This window comes from Chrysemys picta, chromosome 1 (assembly GCF_011386835.1).
Source record: "Chrysemys picta bellii isolate R12L10 chromosome 1, ASM1138683v2, whole genome shotgun sequence".
Lineage (NCBI taxonomy): Eukaryota > Metazoa > Chordata > Testudines > Emydidae > Chrysemys > Chrysemys picta.
Genome location: NC_088791.1, coordinates 72,941,342 through 72,958,939, shown reverse-complemented (window position 1 = coordinate 72,958,939; position 17,598 = coordinate 72,941,342). Strand labels below are relative to the sequence as shown.

General features: G+C 39.6%; 1 protein-coding gene and 1 long non-coding RNA gene across 24 annotated transcripts in view; one reads left to right on the top strand and one right to left on the bottom strand.

Annotated features, from left to right (window-relative positions):
• The window catches only part of LOC135974003 (uncharacterized), a 53,672-nt gene extending 37,859 nt beyond the window's left edge, over window positions 1–15,813 (top strand). The window contains exons 2-5 of the long non-coding RNA XR_010591119.1: window positions 5,857–5,965; window positions 6,942–9,318; window positions 12,406–12,554; window positions 12,733–15,813. This is a non-coding gene — a long non-coding RNA (uncharacterized LOC135974003). The remainder of the gene's footprint in view (window positions 1–5,856; window positions 5,966–6,941; window positions 9,319–12,405; window positions 12,555–12,732) is intronic.
• The window catches only part of SYT1 (synaptotagmin 1), a 510,915-nt gene that overhangs the window by 60,923 nt on the left and 432,394 nt on the right, over window positions 1–17,598 (bottom strand). The window lies entirely within an intron of this gene.

Here is a 17,598-nt window from a genome sequence, read left to right as displayed (position 1 = left end):
TAAATTATGGCCCTTTAGGATTTCAGAGGAGTTTTGAACATGTGAAAATCCTGCAGTGTGGTTATTTCTCAAAGTTGGGGGTCTCTGAGTGAAATTTGTCATGTGCTAACAAGATCAACAACTGGCAGTTATGTTTTCTCTTATATTGCTGTATCTATAAGTAACATTTTTATAAATTACCATTATCATGTAACCATCTTAATCTCAACAGTTCAGAATCTTCTCTAGCCGTGCTTTTGCAGATTTTAATAACTTTGGCTCCTCCAAAATGACTTCTTTTCAGGGGGCTACGATAAATTATTTAATATCGCATTGTGAATAATTTCAGTTGCCTCTACAATCCTTACCTAATCTTTTCATTTCACCCAGGGTAAATAATTTGTCTAGTTTCAAGGGTTAATGACTGAGGGTTTTCAAAGCTGAGCAGGGTTTGGAGTTTGGGTTTTTAAGCCTTTCTGTGCAACAGCCATGAGCTTTAATGGGAACTGAGTAGCTAAAAGGCCACATGCTACTACAAAAATATATGGACTGGAGATTCATTGGATTGATCTATTTATTTTTAAATAATTGTTTAAATGTATTACATTTGTACATCACCATGGCACTTGGGTGCTTCATATAGCTTACAGAACACCATTAAATTGACAATATTTGCAACATGCTGTCAGACCCCCTTTCTCTTGTGTACTGCTGTTATCACTAAAACTACATAAATAGGTTGCCTGGGCTGCAGTATAGACCGTGGAGCCAATGCTTTGTAATGGGGATTCAGTCCTCAACTCAGGCACAGCAGCTCAGTTAAGCAGCCTTTGAACCATGCTAACATACAAGAAACAGTGCACTCCCTGCACTCCCATATAGTATATAACTAATAACTACATTTTAAACCTACAATTATAAACCCTCCCCCCCCCCACTAAAATCTATCTAGATCTGTTGAACCACGAACAAGGAAGTGGTCAGTGTCAAGCAAAAATTCAATTAAAAGCCTCAGATGAAAGCCTTAATTAAAAGCTTGTCAGAACAAATGTGCCTCATACTACGTCCTGAAGCCCATCAAACTCTGGTCTCACAGAGTGCCACAGGAAATGAACATGCGGCGCGGCCAAAACAGCCTTGCTGTCAACCTAGAGAGCTCTATCTCAGGAGTGACTAGTGACAGTCTATCCTGTCACCGCAGTAAGGAAGAGAAGGGGCTTTTCGAATAATTGACTTCCAGACTATTCATGCAATCAGCACCTGGAATTTCACCCCGAAGTCAATAGGGAGAAAGGGCAAAACACAGAGCACCAACATGATGGGCTTTCAGCATCCTCTCCCACATTAGAGGTGGGCAGCAGTATTTTGCACCAGTTGCAGGCTTCTGAGTGGTGGAGTGGACAGCTCCCAGTAGGGGACACTGCCATATAATATTGGCCTATATTCTCTTTGTTACTGAAGCCTAGTCAGGAAAGGAGAGGGATGAGAAGCAGGTCGGTGCAGTCAGTCAGCTACTTACTACTCCTCAGTTGTGGCCCTGGTGTAAATTAGAGCAACCTAGGAGCTACTCCAGCTTACACCAGGGGGCTGTAGTTCCCAAGGGACCAAACTCCAGTTGAGAATTGGCAGGGCACAGACTTGCTCCACTCCACCTTGCCTCTCCCCCAGCCACTTCCAACATGCCCCATACACCAGAAGGGCAGTAGACACATGGGCTGCTTATGCTGGATTTATGCCATTTGAGAGATTCCCTTTGCCAGACACGTTTTCAGTTAGTAGGGCCAGATTCCAGCCATTTTGTACCACCTGAGAAGTGCAAAGCACCTGGAACCAGGGGAGCGCATCTGTCTCCCAGGCTACAAAGACGTAGATAACAATGACAAGCGGTGTAGTCCTGGACTCACTGAAGTGAATAGCAAAACTCCCACTAACCTTAACAGAGTCAGAATTTCACTCATGCTCTGCATTACAAAAGAGAAGCTGCTTTATTTTTTAGATAGCCATACATAGAAAGGGGCACTATAGGCTACTACTGCTTCTATGGAGATCTTGGAAAAGGAAGACAACCCCAGGAATCCAAAACAGGGAGGAGAATAAACCCCTATCAATTCCTTCAAACACATTCCCCTACCAAAAAGCATCAGTCCTATCCAGGTTCAACCTCAGCTGGATCACACTTCTCCAACCCTCTATCTTGGCTACACACTGGGAATGGATTTGAGAAGATGTGCAACTGAACATCAGCAGCACATAGAGGCCACTGCAGCCCAAAAGTTGAAGAATCTAAAGGAAAATCACAATAAACCATAAGAAAATATTTTCCATTTCAAGTAAAGAGCAGCCTGTTCACAGTCAGCCATGCCTCTAGTTTAACAGACTAACATAACTGAAATTCATTGTCATTTCCATAAAGTAGCATTTTTATAGTCCTGGGGCATATTTTGATAATTGATTGATAAAAATATTGAATAGTACAGGTCCTATTAGAAAAATCTATCAGAAAAGTAATCTCCAACCCAGTTACAAAGCCCTCAGAAAAGGTATCCAGAAATCATTATAACACTATATAATTAGTTTATGATTTTATCAGCGTGTGTGTCGGCAGGAGCAAAAAAGAGGCTGCTCTTCAGTGAGACAATTCTATCACAACAAGTCTTACAATGCTATTAATGTAAAAGCCTCTCATTGTCTGAAAATCCTTTGCCATGGCAACTTAAAATCAGCTGCTTCCAAATAATTTTAAAGCTTAACCATCCTTCCTAACCCTTGAGCTGCAGACCTGGTATTTCAACCAAGAATATTAAATCTTCCTAATAGGTATATGCATTATCTCTACAAAGACCTTCATGATGAGCTGTTCCATTTACCCTACAGGGACAAGTAATCATTTCAGGTCTCATTCATGGCAGAAATTATTGTATCAGAAATCTCATATTCAAATCATTCAAAACTCTTGCCACACAGTACCAGGATGGCAGCAAACAGCTCTAAACTGAACCATAATTTTGTGTTGCTTTGCTCTTGGTGACAGCACTGATCCTCTTATCATCCTCAAGGATATCTGATAAGAATTATCTGATTCAGTGGAAACTTGAGACAGTTTCAGCTACAGAGGTACCAAATAGTTTAGCAAAATTCAGGTACCTACTACTACTGAATGGAGTGGAGATTTTCTCTAATTCAATCAGCAGGATTGAGTACATAGGAAATTTAAAAGAGAGAACAGACAACAGCAAAATGGACCTTTTGTGGTTATAAAAATGCATTCCATCGCATTTTCAGTCATGATTCTTTCAACCTGCATTTTATTGTAAGTACTGGGATGGATTAATATCATATGATTCTTAAATTTACATGCCACTAGCAATGAATTATAAATAAGCCAAGAAAAACAAAAGCTCTACCCCTAGCATTTATCATATGTGCACAAAATTGTCTGCCCACCAGTATGATTCCCGACTCTCATGTTAAGGTGGTAGGGAGGAGCAAGTACATTTAGCACAAATTGGTTCTTGTTTAATTTGACTATTCTGGACTGTTACTTAGAGTGCAAGCTTTTTGTGGTAGGGACTGTCTTTTTGTTCTGTGTTTGTACTGTCCACAAATAATAAACAATAGAAATATGGCCATGTATACAGGGAAAAGGTCAGCCTGGATTGCAAGGCCAAAAGGAGGCAGAAAACCCCCACAGCTTAGTGCTCCTGAGTGCAGAAGGGCTCAAAGAATTTGTGTCTATTCTATTATTAATGTTACAGTGGCACCTAGAGGTCACATTGTGCATACATACAGTAAGAGCTAGCCTCTACCTCAAGACCTTAATAGACAATACAAATGGTAGAAGGGAAAACAGAGGCACAGAGAGATGAAGTGACTTGCCCAAGGTCACACAAAAGGTCAGTGGCAGAGCTGGAAATAGAGCTCAGGTCTCCTGAATCCTCGCCACTGCCCTATTTACTACAATATAATGAGCTACGCTCTACCTTAAACTCTCTGACTCAAATTCTGTTTCCTATTACATAAACACAAGGCGTCAATACAGGCAAAGAGACTTATAAATCAGAGCAGAAATTGACCATTTATCTTGGACTTTCTGCCTCCCCATCAACTATATCAACTGGATCATGCACAACAATGGTGCCCAGGCCATGGGAGATACTATAATTTACACAGACCCATTGATGCAGAGGTTAGTGGCATATCCCAGACACATATCATTAATTTCTCTTTCTCTTTTAGTCATCTCTCTTTGTTTTACCTCTTGGAAAATTTCAGAGTAGTGGTCTGAAGTAATGGCCACAACTCTCATTTAAATAACATTTTATCATTTGTCACTGTGCTTAACTCTCATTGAAATCCAGTCTTGGGTTTGTGGAGTTAAGGACTTAAGGGCGTGTAATACAAATCCACCTGATTCTTCCGAATGCTCCTTTTTGAATTTGGATATCTCAGTTAGCTGATAGATGACTAAAATTGGATGTAGTCAAGTATTTCTCTATGATTACAAATTTGAAAAAGCTCAGGTAGGCATTAGCTTAAGCCCAAAAGATTCTTTATAGAGCTACTTGCATTAGAAGGTATTATATGAATTAAAGTGTCTTTAATTAATAAACAAGGGGTATTATGTGGGGAGATTTCTGTCCAGTTGAAGGTTCCTTTACTTGTCAAAGCAGTGTAAAAGAATGTAAGAACATAAGAATGGCCATACTGGGTCAGACCAAAGGTCCATCCAGCCCAGTATCCTGTCTACCGACAGTGACCAATGCCAGGTGTCCCAGAGAGAGTGAACCTAACAGGTAATGATCAAGTGATCTCTCTCCTGCCATCCATCTCTACCCTCTGTCATCCTGTAAATGAGTTGATGTAAAGCTTGAAAAATATGCATTTGAACCAATCCTAATACTTGGGCTTACTTAGACATGTCCAGAGAAAGAGTGCATGCCAAAAATGAATGAATAAATAAATAAATAAATAAATACATGCACAAGTTTTATGTAGATTAGTGTGGATACTGCACAGCTTGTACTGTTCTACGTTACTTTGTGTTTTATGATCTTTATCAAACCCATCGTGTGAGCATGCTTTCAGCCTTAACAATCTGTGGTGATGCATAGCTTGCACCTCTTGGTGTCCTTTGGAAAGCCAAGCTTATTGCCTTCCTGACAATTTGCATGTCATTACTTTCAAATACTTTTCTTAGAGATTTGGTTTTAAGAAACTACAGTATATCACTGTGTGGAAGTCATGCTAACCTAATTAAGTCATCAAGTGATTTATTGTTTCTAGTATAGCCTATTGTCTTTCCTACATTCTGATTAGCTTGTTAGACAATATCTGATAAGCTTGCTAGGCAATATCTGATCACATGTTGTTGTTTTTCTATGCCTTAAATTCCATTTTGGAATATGTGCTATACAGTCTAATTTCATTCTCTGCAAGTAAAAATTGACAGGAAAATTGCAGGAAAGAATCAAAGAGTGCTATACTTAAATGAAAAAAAGTTACTGCCTTACAAGTAAAATGCAGACTATTTTAAAAGCCATGAATTGCCTAAGATACAGCATAGACATTAATAAGCATTTATTTCTCTCATTTTTCAACGAAAAGGACACTCTCAAGACCTAGATTTGACCGTTCTTAGAACTGGCATATTGGAAAAGGTCCTCTGGATTTTATAAAACTGTTACAACCACCCCCAACCCTCTCCAAGCTAAAAACAAAAATCCACCAACTGTCACCAAGAAATTAAAAATAAATAATAGACAAAGTTCCTTGATGATTCTTGAGAGGCAGCTATCTACCCATCAGAGAGAGCTCTAGCTAAATTGCAAACCTTTTTCTCAAACCTGTGCTGACACTGCTGACCTTTTTTTAAACAAGGATGTTTCAAAAACTGAAGGTGGAGGCAAGTTATACACTGAAATCAATGGGACAATTTGTGAGTATGTATGTTATCAACCTGAGAAGGAGTGGTAGACTCTGACCCAAGGTAAGTTAAAGCTGTGTTGACTTGTGTTTCCCAAGAAATGTGTGAAGTTAGGAGGCAGGAAAATAAATGTTCATTGTAAAGGAAAGGACAAAACAGGTGGAGGGGGAAATACTGTTTTCAAACTTTAGAGAAAAATATAGAAATGGAGAGTGAAAATCAAAGGTAAAACATGTAAAACCAGGCGTGACAGGATCCATGTAACTAGAAGAATATATTTTATTAAAACAATATTGAAATCAATGCAGAGCAAGTTTGTACCATATGGATATTTGGGTCACTGCCAAAAAAGTTGCACCCGTATGTCCCTTTGCCAGAAAGTGAACTAAAAGTTGTGTGATGCAGTAAAGTTCAGGGAAACCTCGTCATGCTTGTGTATGCACCAGATGTGATGCTCATGGGGAAATATTGTTATTATTCTAGCAACAACAACATAAGGTACTAGTAGAGTGGTTGCTATCAAGTCGGTCCTGAAGAGTCCAGGTAGTACAATATATAAGGGTCATTTTAAAAACTATTGACCCAAACCTACGATATAAACAGCTTGCTATCTTGTTGAGGAATTCCTTTAGTCATCTTTACAGAGGTAGACTCTTAAAGCACTCCTAATTTCCTTTTGGTTATAATATAATAACATTATTATACAATTAAATGTAAAAAAGTCACAGCTCCTCCTTTCTCATTACTGAGGCATGTACAACAGCTGGATTTTGTCTTTAGATGGCAGCACTATCAACATTCTCAAGCTACAGCAGTTCACCTTTGCCTTGTTACCCAACACGTGAAATAAACAACCACAAACAGCATACAAAACACACACGTATACAATATATGTCATTCTTCCATTTGATATGCCCGATTGCTGTAATAGCAGACAAACAAAAAAATTCCCCTGGGGCTCTTCACATTTTGAAGCAGATTTCATGGAAATTTAACTCAATTTCAGGAGTATAATTGAACTAACAATCTGTTCTCTCAGACAGGACGTCCCCTGCTTGATATTATGCAGGGCTGGACAGATGCCAAAGCAGATTTGAATGTACCTCAAAGCACTGCTGAAGAATGATTGGGTTTTTTCTAAAAGCAAGATGTGTGTTGGGTAGGTCAGGCAGCAGCACTTTGGGTGATTCTATTCTTCCTTTTCATCTTCTATCAGCATTCAAATATGCTAAAACTGTAAACAAGGGGAAAATATAGCAAACAGAATGTAAACAAGGAAAGTCAATGTGTCTATACTAGGAATGACTCCAAGTAAGCAAACCCTTATGCAAATAGCAATGGCTTAGGGACTCTGTGTGTTCTGTGCTGAAATCAAGAGTGAACAGAAGCTGCAGAAAGTGCTTTATAAAATCTGTATGATTTAGGTCACTCAGTCTGGCTGTTGAAACGCAATCCCCAGATTCAGGGTCCTCTCTGGATACAGTACAATCAGAAATGAAGAGGAATGTAATGGCTTCTAGGAATGGTTATGAACAGTATAGAAACCAAAAAGAAAAACTGTATTAATTTCTTTTAGCCAGGGCTTGAAACCAGACACACAATAAGTAAATTGGAACAGAGTGAAATACAAATCAGCAAAGAATTTTTGTCTCTGCAGTTTGCAGTTGTACAGAACAATGTACGATCTTTTAAAAAAATATATATAAAATATAGTCCTATATGTGTGTATATATATGTATAGAACTATATTCAGCTTTGTCTTTGGTCAGCTTATTTTAGGGCATTGGGGTACTCCATCAGTGCAAAGCCCATCCTCTGTCTGATTTTGAGTTGACTGTGACAACGCCTAGATATTATGGCATAAATATATTAGACAGACAGAGAAGGGTGGGACCAGGGTACATGGGAGATGTGCTGATTGATTAATTGATTTTGATTAAAAAAACATAAAAGATCATCTATCCTAGGTTCGGGGGGGGAGGGGGGGGACGGACGGGACACATACATCATTTTAATTTTCACTATGAATATCTTTGCAATAAATGAACAAATGTGCCCCAGATGACTTAATAACAAAATAAAGCCTCCTCCACAGCAAGCAGAGAAATAAAACCTGCTTCCCACATGCCTGGGAAAAAAGATGGGCCTTGCAATGCGCCCAGAAGGTAAACAAAGTTGCACTCGGAGAGGAATTCCAACCAAGTCAGATATGGTAGAGGCAGAGACATGAACATACGGAGTTACATTGTAGTCTCTGTCTCCTCACTAACCCTCCCAACAGCCTCTTATACCCATTGAGCAACAGGAAGGACAGAATAGACCCCTATGTTATCTTACATGCAGAGGAGCTATTGCCCACCCATTACCCTCTGACTCCTCTCAGGGAAATAAAAATGGAGGCACCTAGGAGTGATGCTGTCCCACCCAAGCTGGAGTCCAAAGATAAGTCTGTAGAAACATGTGGTCAGTGGGGGTAAAGGCTGCTGACAGAGCTAAAAACGAGAGCATGGACACTTGGGACCTGATTCTTCTCCCACTTGTTCCAGTTTACAACAGTGCAAAACACTTCACGCCAAGAGTTACTCCTGATTAACAGAGGTGTAAGTGTGAGGAGAATCAGGCCCTTTAACATAATAAATGGCCAAGAGGAGATCAATAACTAGTGCTATAAGAGCAGTTTCTACCCCACACCCAGGATTGACACCTGCCTGACAGAAGTCAAAGAAATCTGCAGATTCAAGAAATTTCCGGAATGGCTCTACTACAACCTTTTCAGTGACTAATCCCAACACAGTAAAAGTTTTCAACCAGGCCAATTGTTTATCCTCATTGAATTTTGGTTTCTTGAGTAGAGGCCAGTGTGACACTCCATACCTCAAAGTAGCACCCTGAAAGCCCCATATTCACTACTGTCTTCTAATTATGATATGTTTTGTACAAAGTATACCTTGTGAGGTATCATTTTAAAAGTCTCAATCTGTTAAACATTAATATCCTGTTGGATTGTAAGTGCTATCATTATATGTAAATTTATGAAGTATTGCTATATGTGTTAGTGAAATATATTGTGAGGTTGGGAACACTCATAACCAGCCTTTCAGTTACAACAAAGGAGTAGCCATCAATAGCCAGATGGCATTAATGACTCATCAACACACAATCCACTATTCCAGAGAGTCCTTAGAGAAGGCACATACACAATGGAGACTGCTTGACCAATGGGGACTGACTGACCTCCCTTGTCACAGCAAGGATCTTTCTAACAGCTGGACAGAGACAGTGACATCATCACTTGGCCTCTCTCTCTCCCCACCCCAACTCAACACCTGGAAGGATGTCTGGAGGACAAAGACTTTGAACTGAGGAAGTTTGGTCCCAAGCGGGAAGGTAGTTCCAGCCTTGTACCATTTGTCAGGGTGAGAAAAGCGGTTTGATTCAACTCTTGTTTACACTAAAAGTTTAGGATTTAGAATGCATGTTTACTTTTTATTTTCTTAAGGTAACTATCTCTGACCTTGATGCCTACCACTTATAATCATTTAAAATCTATCTTTCTGTAGTTAATAAACTTATTTTAATGTTTTATCCTTACAAGTGAATTTGTCTAAAGTGCTTGGGAAATCTGCTCAGATAACAAAGGCTGGTGCATGTCCACTTTCCTTTGACAAAGTGGCAAACTAAGTTTACACTGGCCAGGCTTCTGACCAGTGGAAGATGGTACAGTTCTGGGGTGCAAGACTGGGAAGCTGGGGCGGGGGGAATTGGCTGGAGCCTCCCTATTGATGGTTCACAGTTAGCTGGGAGATCATGCATGAAACTAGTTAGGCATGTCCCTGCCTGTGGATGTCTGTGTGAGTGCAGTGCCTTTCAGAGGCTTGTAGCTTGACATCAGCATCACAATGTGAGAGGCAACCCAGGTTGGTGGGTTTGGAGGGCTCAGCAGTCCCATAATCCAGGTTGCACCTCAGGGACCCCACCACAGCCAGATAATAACATTCTTAAGAATAGCCATCACCATAGCTCCCACCTCCACATGCATACACACAAGGTAACATGGACAATCTCCAGCAACAACTGAGACAGTACTTCCCTACTTGCCTTCACCAGCCAGGAAGGACGTTGGTCTAATTGCCATTGGACCCCTTTAACTTGGAGCAGCCCTAGCATGAGGGACCATGAGTGAAAGTAGCAAGAAGAGAAGACTCCCCTCAAAACAGTGCTGTGTTTCCACTGCAGTAGACAATTCTGTAAACATTCAAATGATTTTATCTACAAAGTAACATGAAACTTTTTTCTAACCATTCACCCTATCCCACCAATACTCTATAACTAAAAAAATGCAGCTGAGATTAACCCAGATTTAATCTAGCTATTGACCAGCTGGAAGAGTTTTGCTCTACAACACTTTGCAGATGATATCGTGAAGTCAAACAAACCTTTATTCATATAAAAATAAATGGAGATATCTTATCTCCTAGAAAGGAAGGGACCTTGAAAGGTCATCAAGGCCAGCCTCTGCCTTCACTAGCAGGACCATTTTGCCCCAAATCCCCAAGTGGCCCCCTCAAGGATTGAACTCACAACCCTGGGTTTAGCAGGCCAATGCTCAAACCACTGAGTTATCCCTCCCTCATCTTCTGCACAGCCATAGCTTCTGATCTTAAAAAAAAATCTACATGTTGCAAGCCCATGCTTATCCCTAAAAAAATGCAAAGGGTGCAGAGAAAAGGCACAAAAGTGATTTGAGGGCTAGAAAAAATACCCTTACAGTGAGAGACCTAAGAAGCCCAATCTGTTTAGTTTATCAAAAGGGAGATCAAGAAGTGACTTGATTATAATATATAAGTATCTTCAAGGTGAAAAAATATCTAGTACTAAAGGATTTTTTAAAGGTATAATAAGAACCAATGGCTGGAAGTTAAAGCCTGATAAATTTAAATTACAAACAAGGTAAACAATTTTAACAGTGAAAGCAATTAACCATTGGAACAAACTACCAAGGCAAGTGAAATTGTCTCGATCTCTTGAAGTCTTTAAGACTGGATGTCTTTCTAGAAGATAAGCTTTAGCCAAACACAAGTTATTGGGCTCAGTACAGGAATAACAAGAGGAAATTCGGTGGCCTCTGTTTTACAGGAGTCAGACTACATGATCTAATGATCCTTTCTGGCTTTAAAATATATGACTCTATGAATTTTCAAGGGAACCTAAGACAATTAGATGCTCAAATCCCACTTGCAATTCTCATCCCAGGGACTAACTTTAGGTGCCTTAATTTAAAAATTTCAGTCTTAGGGTTTTTTTCCTCATATCAACTCATTATTCAAATGATTATAAAATATTTCAGCATCCTTGCTTTGCTTGATGCGTCTTAACATGGGAAATGGGTAATTCTCCTGAGCTTTTTTTCCCTTTAAAATTATTTGAAAATTTGTATTTTTGCCAATAAAGAGCATTATGAATTAGTATAATTTATTTTAATTTAACCTCATTTGCTGTGCCCCCATTGCACCTGCTTATGCAAACATTTCCCAGTTGCTAAAGACATACCTGATACACTCAGATGCGGTTAAGCGGTTACGAAGTATTGTATATACTTAATTTTGTATGGTTTATACTAACCATGGGACACAGCCTATTAAATATGCTCATTACAAGGCATAAAATATTTATTCTTTTAAGAGAATCATAGAAATATAGGGCTAGAAAGGACTTTGAGAAGTCATCTAGTTCAGCCCTCTGTTCTGAGGCAAGATCAAGTATGTTTAGATCATCCCTGACAGGTGTTTGTCCAACATGTTCTTAAAAACCTCCAATAATGGGAATTCCACAGCCTACCTTGTTAACCTATTCAGTTCTTAACTATCCTTATAGTTAGATTTTTTTTCTAATATCTAATCTAAATCTCCCTTGATGCAGATTAAACCCATTACCTCTTGTCCTACTTTCAGTGGACATGGAGAACAATTGACCACCATCCTTTTTGCAACAGCCCTTAACATATTTGAAGACTTTTTATCAGGTCTCCCTCAGTCTTCTTTTCTTAAGAGTAAACACACCCAGTTTTTTTAACCTGCCCTCAGGTTTTCTAAACATTTTATCATTTTTGTTGCTTTCTTCTGGACTCTCACCAGTTTATCCACATCTTTCCTAAACTGTGGTGCTCAAAACTTGTGCAGCACTGTTGTCAGATGTACTAACAAGAAGCTACCCAATGCAATGAAAAATAGTCTCAAAAGAGCAGTCAGTCATGGGCATTTTACCCAGTTAGTTTTGATAATTCACTAATGTGCTGGGAGCAACAAGCGCTCTCAATGGATACCAGATCTTTAAACTCAAAACACTGATGTTTTTATTTCCATTGGCCACTGAACTCTAATGATGCCCTCAGTCTTCCTCATATACTATGATCCCAAGTGAATGGACATAGTGACTTTCTTGCATAATGAGGTACACTCAGCTCTTCTTAATTCCTTTCCCTTCCCCCCAAATCTGTAATTTAGGTTGATAACATCTAGAATAAAAGGACTGGAGATTTCAGGGCCACAGCTGTCGTAGAAGGGCAATCAAGAAACTGTACCATGCAGCTATTGATACACACTGCTCTCTCAGCTCCATCATCATCGTCCTACTTTTGGAAGAGGCAAAAATGGTAATTCTACACTTTCCATAGCTATTTGATTATCCTCTTAAGTGGTTAATTCCCATGTAACTAAGTTACTGTCATGGATATTCTACCCCTTTGTACACAGTAGCCCAAAGACAGCTTGGCTTGTGTTGCCCAGGTACGACCAAGGCCCATGATCCTGATTTCTCTGTCACTTCTCCAGGGTTATGGAAATAAACCAGGACATGTAAAGTTGCTGGGGAGAGAATGCTGTGGAGGCACATTATGTTACAGAATCAAGCTGATGTTCACAGAAAGCAGAAGAGAAATGGATAACTGAAAGCGGAGGAGCCTGGACTCAATGAGAGAAGAAATCATGTTGTTCTCTTAATTTTATTTACCTTGAAACAGAAGAGCTTTGATATGGCATAGTTTTGTAACTTGGAACTTTGCTTTTATTTTTGTTTGGCAATCTAATCTCCCAGTGACAAGTACACATTTTCTAACATATTTGATGAACCTTGAGTCTTCAGACTAGTAAACAAATTTCCACAAACAAACCACCTGAAAAAGTATATATAAACTGGCAATATTGCTAGAGAATAAGAAATAGATAACCCATTTTCCTATATATTTTATTACAAGAAAAGTATACATTAGCAATAGAAGTGCCAGAACCACCATTTCCTATACATTCACAGGTATATTTTCAGCACAGTATTGGGCATTAGACGTCTCAATTCTCATTACTGTAAACAACTACCACTGACTTCAGTGGGAATATAGGATCAAGGCTCTAATTTGTGATTTTTTCCCTTTCCTTTGAGATGCACACACATGCCAGTTTCCCAACTACAAACAGAACAGGGAAGCCTATAAAACAGTCACACACAAAATAGTACACATCAATCACCTGTCCTGCCCACACAAGGCTTAGACAAGGAGAAAAAAGCATGTAAAATGTAAGTAATGTGTAATCAGATTTTCAAATCAGTTTTATAATTTCATTAGAAAGTAATACAAGCTCCCTAGAACTTGAAGTGCACAGCAATGTCAATAAAATGCTTGTGGTGCTTTACAAATCATGTGGCATTACGGAGTCCCTCCCTCACCCCCAATATCCTAAACTATATTTTTCAAGCTTTTGCCAAAATTTAAGCATTGATCTAAAAATATATTTATTCTGGTTCTTTTTTCCCTGATTTTAGCATAATATTTTTTTTAAAATTGTTTCTTATAAACAATTATAGCAAAACCAAGAAATAGGCAGCAGCTTTACAGCCAGTATCTCAACTGCGGCAGCTTTCAGCATTATTGAAAGCAAATTAAACCTGCTGGTAAGCCTATGTGCAACTCTGTTTGACTAATCGCCTCAAGAACTCCAGCACTGCAACACTAGCTACAGTATTTCTGAATCTATTTCACAGCTGCTCGTATTGTTATGATGTTCTTGTAGAGTTAAGCCAAATCTTGGCTATTAAGAGCTACATTTTTAATAAAATAATTATTAATAAGTTAATAATAATTATATGTAGATAGGCCTTCCTCTTGCTTGGGGTTGCTGTACAACAGAATAAAAACAAATACACCTCTACCCCGATATAATGCTGTCCTCGGGAGCCAAAAAATCTTATCACATTATAGGTGAAACCGCATTATATCGAACTTGCTTTGATCCGCCGGAATGCGCAGCCCCGCCCGCCCGGAGCACTGCTTTACCGTGTTATATTCGAAATGGTGTTATATCGGGTTGCGTTATATCGGGGTAGAGGTGTACAACATAAATTAAACAAAAACCCTCTTAAAATTAGACCAAATGAGAAAATCTAGTTTTAAAAAGGTAAGATTACTAATTTTTAAAAGTGGAAAGGGAAGGAAAGGAAAATTAGCACTGGAAGGATAAATTCTCCTCCTCCACATTTTTTTTTTTTTTTTGCGGATCTGAAGTTGAGATAATGATCAGTTTGCTTACAAGGTTCATCTATCAATCTGACCAGCTGATTGTTGATCACTCTATCCTTGGTCAACGTGTATTACTATAGGTGTTTATACATGTAATTAGAAATCTCTCCCTTCTCAAATAATCCAGTTGCTAAAATAGCTACTGTATGTAAATCCTGAATGAATCGATATGTCTTTGGCTTGTAGTAAAGGGCTTGTATTAAAGCTTCTGAGAGCAATGTTTACAAGCTCGGTACAATTCTAATTTAATCATTAATCGGCATGTGCAATCTATTTCTCACCCTAGGCATTGCAAGAAAACATAGCAGAACAATTTGACTCTGCTGAAATAATGTCCCTTCTTAGTAGGAATTGCCATACTTTAGATGGTCCATCTAATTCAATATGCTGTTGCAGTCAAGTAGCCTGTAGCAGATGATTCAGTGGAAAGTGCAACCCTCTCTTCCCTTCCTCCACTCACGCCACAAATGAACAAACATAGGAAAACCTATCCATAAGGAAAGTTTCTTCCTAACCCAGGCTGACATATGCCCTGAAGTATGAGGTTTGCAGCTCTAATTTTGATATAATATGGAGATTTTTAGCCCATATAAATGTCAAATCCCTGAAGCTTTCAGCCTCAGAACTGGCTTCCGCGGTTGAGGAAAATGATCAACTGATGGATGGAATGGACAGAGTTGGATTGGACAGACCAACTCCCTTAGGCCTTTTCTATAATCCGAAATAGCAACTTGCCAGGTAATTTCTGTGCAGGTAAAAGACTGCACAGAAATTACCAGCTGTGCCAGAGCAGAGAAAGGCTGGGATCAGAGAGGTAAATTTCTGTCTACACAGTGATATGGAGGACATCATTAGGTGCTATTTTGATCAACATAGAAGAGTTAGTTTCAACACAAGGGTGCTATGAAGATGATACCTGGTTATTTTGAGTTGACCCCTCCCCCCGCCCCACAGGTGGGCAATCTAACACAGACAGAATTTACATTGGGGTCACACATGAGGCTGTTCAGGAGGGATTAGATAACTATGCAGGCTGCACTCATCTTTTGCCTGTGTTTCTGCCAGTCAGTGACAGCTTAGATGTTAAGGTGATAGGCATTACAGACAACCCTAAGATGGCTGGATAGCTTCTGTACAGAGTGTAAAGACTCTGATGGGGTCTTTAGGATTAATATAGGTGGATATGTAGTTGTGGTGGTGTTTGTTTTTTATTGTTAATTTTGCCCATTAATAAATCTCTTTTCTTTTCCTCTAAGGTTTTTCGCGTTATTCTTTCAATATGGCTGGTAGCAAGGTCACAGCACTCAATGTATTTCTCTTCTACAATATTATATGTATTCATGTTGGCTGGCTTTTAAGGTTTTTTATATTTTAATGAAGTTATTAAAATGAAAGTTCTGACTTGCATAATTCATGAGCATTCACTATCTCTTCAAAAATTCTGACTCTAAACTATTTTTTTCTTGTCGATGACTTTTTTTTTTATAAGACACCCAAGAAAGCCTTTTAAAATGTGAAGGTGGTGTTGAAAATAGATTTCTAATTACAGGAAACTGTAGCTTTATTTCTGTTGTAATATAATTTGATCCCTTGGGATAGTTTTATGTTTATGGTATTTTGCTTTGCAGACAAAAAGATGCTGAAAATCTGATTGTATTTTCTATTTATAATCCATTAATATTGAGATTAGTTTAGAAACATAATGGGCTGGATTATGGGCCAGTTTCTCTTTTATGCCAAGATCTGCTTGATTTTGCAGAAAGGACCACCAAGGAGCCAATTACAATTCTATTCTCTTCCCAATTCTTCTTTAATCCTGACTCTGGCATAGATTAGAGCCGTCTAGGGCCATAATTTATCCGAAGTCACTGTCCAATGCAGTGCACTCCAGCCATGCTCCTCTTCACCCTTTATGCTCAGGTGTCATAGGAGCTTGCCATACAGGCTTTATGCCTGCTGGGGAAATGCAGACAGTATCTGCAGGGAGGAGGCTGTAAATCTGGGCTTACTTTGTGGGCTGTATGGAGGGGCTGAGTTGCAACCCATTTTTGAAATCTTTTTAACTTGTCCAAATAATATAGATGAAATTTTGAAAGGCTCCTAAGTCCTTTAGGAGCTGATCTCCCATTGACTTGCAAAGGGACTTAGGTGCCTAAATTACTTAGATGCTTCTGAAAATTTTACCTATAAAACCATGTAGCAAGGTCTTACCAAATGTTGGCAAACAGAGACAATCTTTTCACACCCAACATTTCTAGATAACACTTTCCAGATATCAAAGTGCAGTAAAATATTAAAAATGTCATTTTTAAACATACATAATTGTTTGCCAGAAGCCTTAATCCAGCAACAGCAAGAATTTCCATTTGTTCTGTTGAGCTGATGAGCTAGGACCAAGCAGTTCCAGTTTTCAAGCTAAGGCTTGCTTTAGTTGCTGCCTGATGTTGCAATTAAGTTTAAGGCCTAGAAGTTTATTGCCCATTCCCGAAAGCACTTCAGCCCATCCCTATTTAGGGAAGCACTTAAATGCATGATTAATTTTAAGTATCTCCTTAAATCCCACTGACTATAATGGTAAATTAAAATGCTGTCCTGAACAGGGGTGTCTTAGAACAACAACAACAATTTTACAAATTGCTAAATTAAGGTTTAGGAAGCTATTGGGCGACATCATGGCCAGTTCTATGTGGGGGAAGAGGGGCAGAGGAAGACAGAGGGTATGTCTACACTGAACCTCCCAGCCCAGCTAGACAGCCTCATGCTAGTGCAACTCAAGCTAGCAGGGCCGGCTCTAGGTTTTTTGCTACCCCAAGCAAAAAAAATGTTGTCTGCCCCCCCCCCCCCCCCGTCCCAGCCCTAGGCTCCTCGCCGTCCCCCCCACACCCCCCTGTTGCCCAAACCCTGGGCTCTCACCCCCCCCACCTGCACCCCCCTGCCGTCCCAGCCCTGGGCTCCCCCCTACCCCCCTACCATTGCCCCCACACACACACCTTCTGCCGCCCCAGCCCTGGGCTTTCCCCCCACCACCTGCACCCTCCTTCCGCTGCAGCCCTGGGTCACTGGTAACTTGCTCCCAGGGCAGGTCATTCAGCAGGAATTTTGGATGTGCACAGAACACAGACAGAAT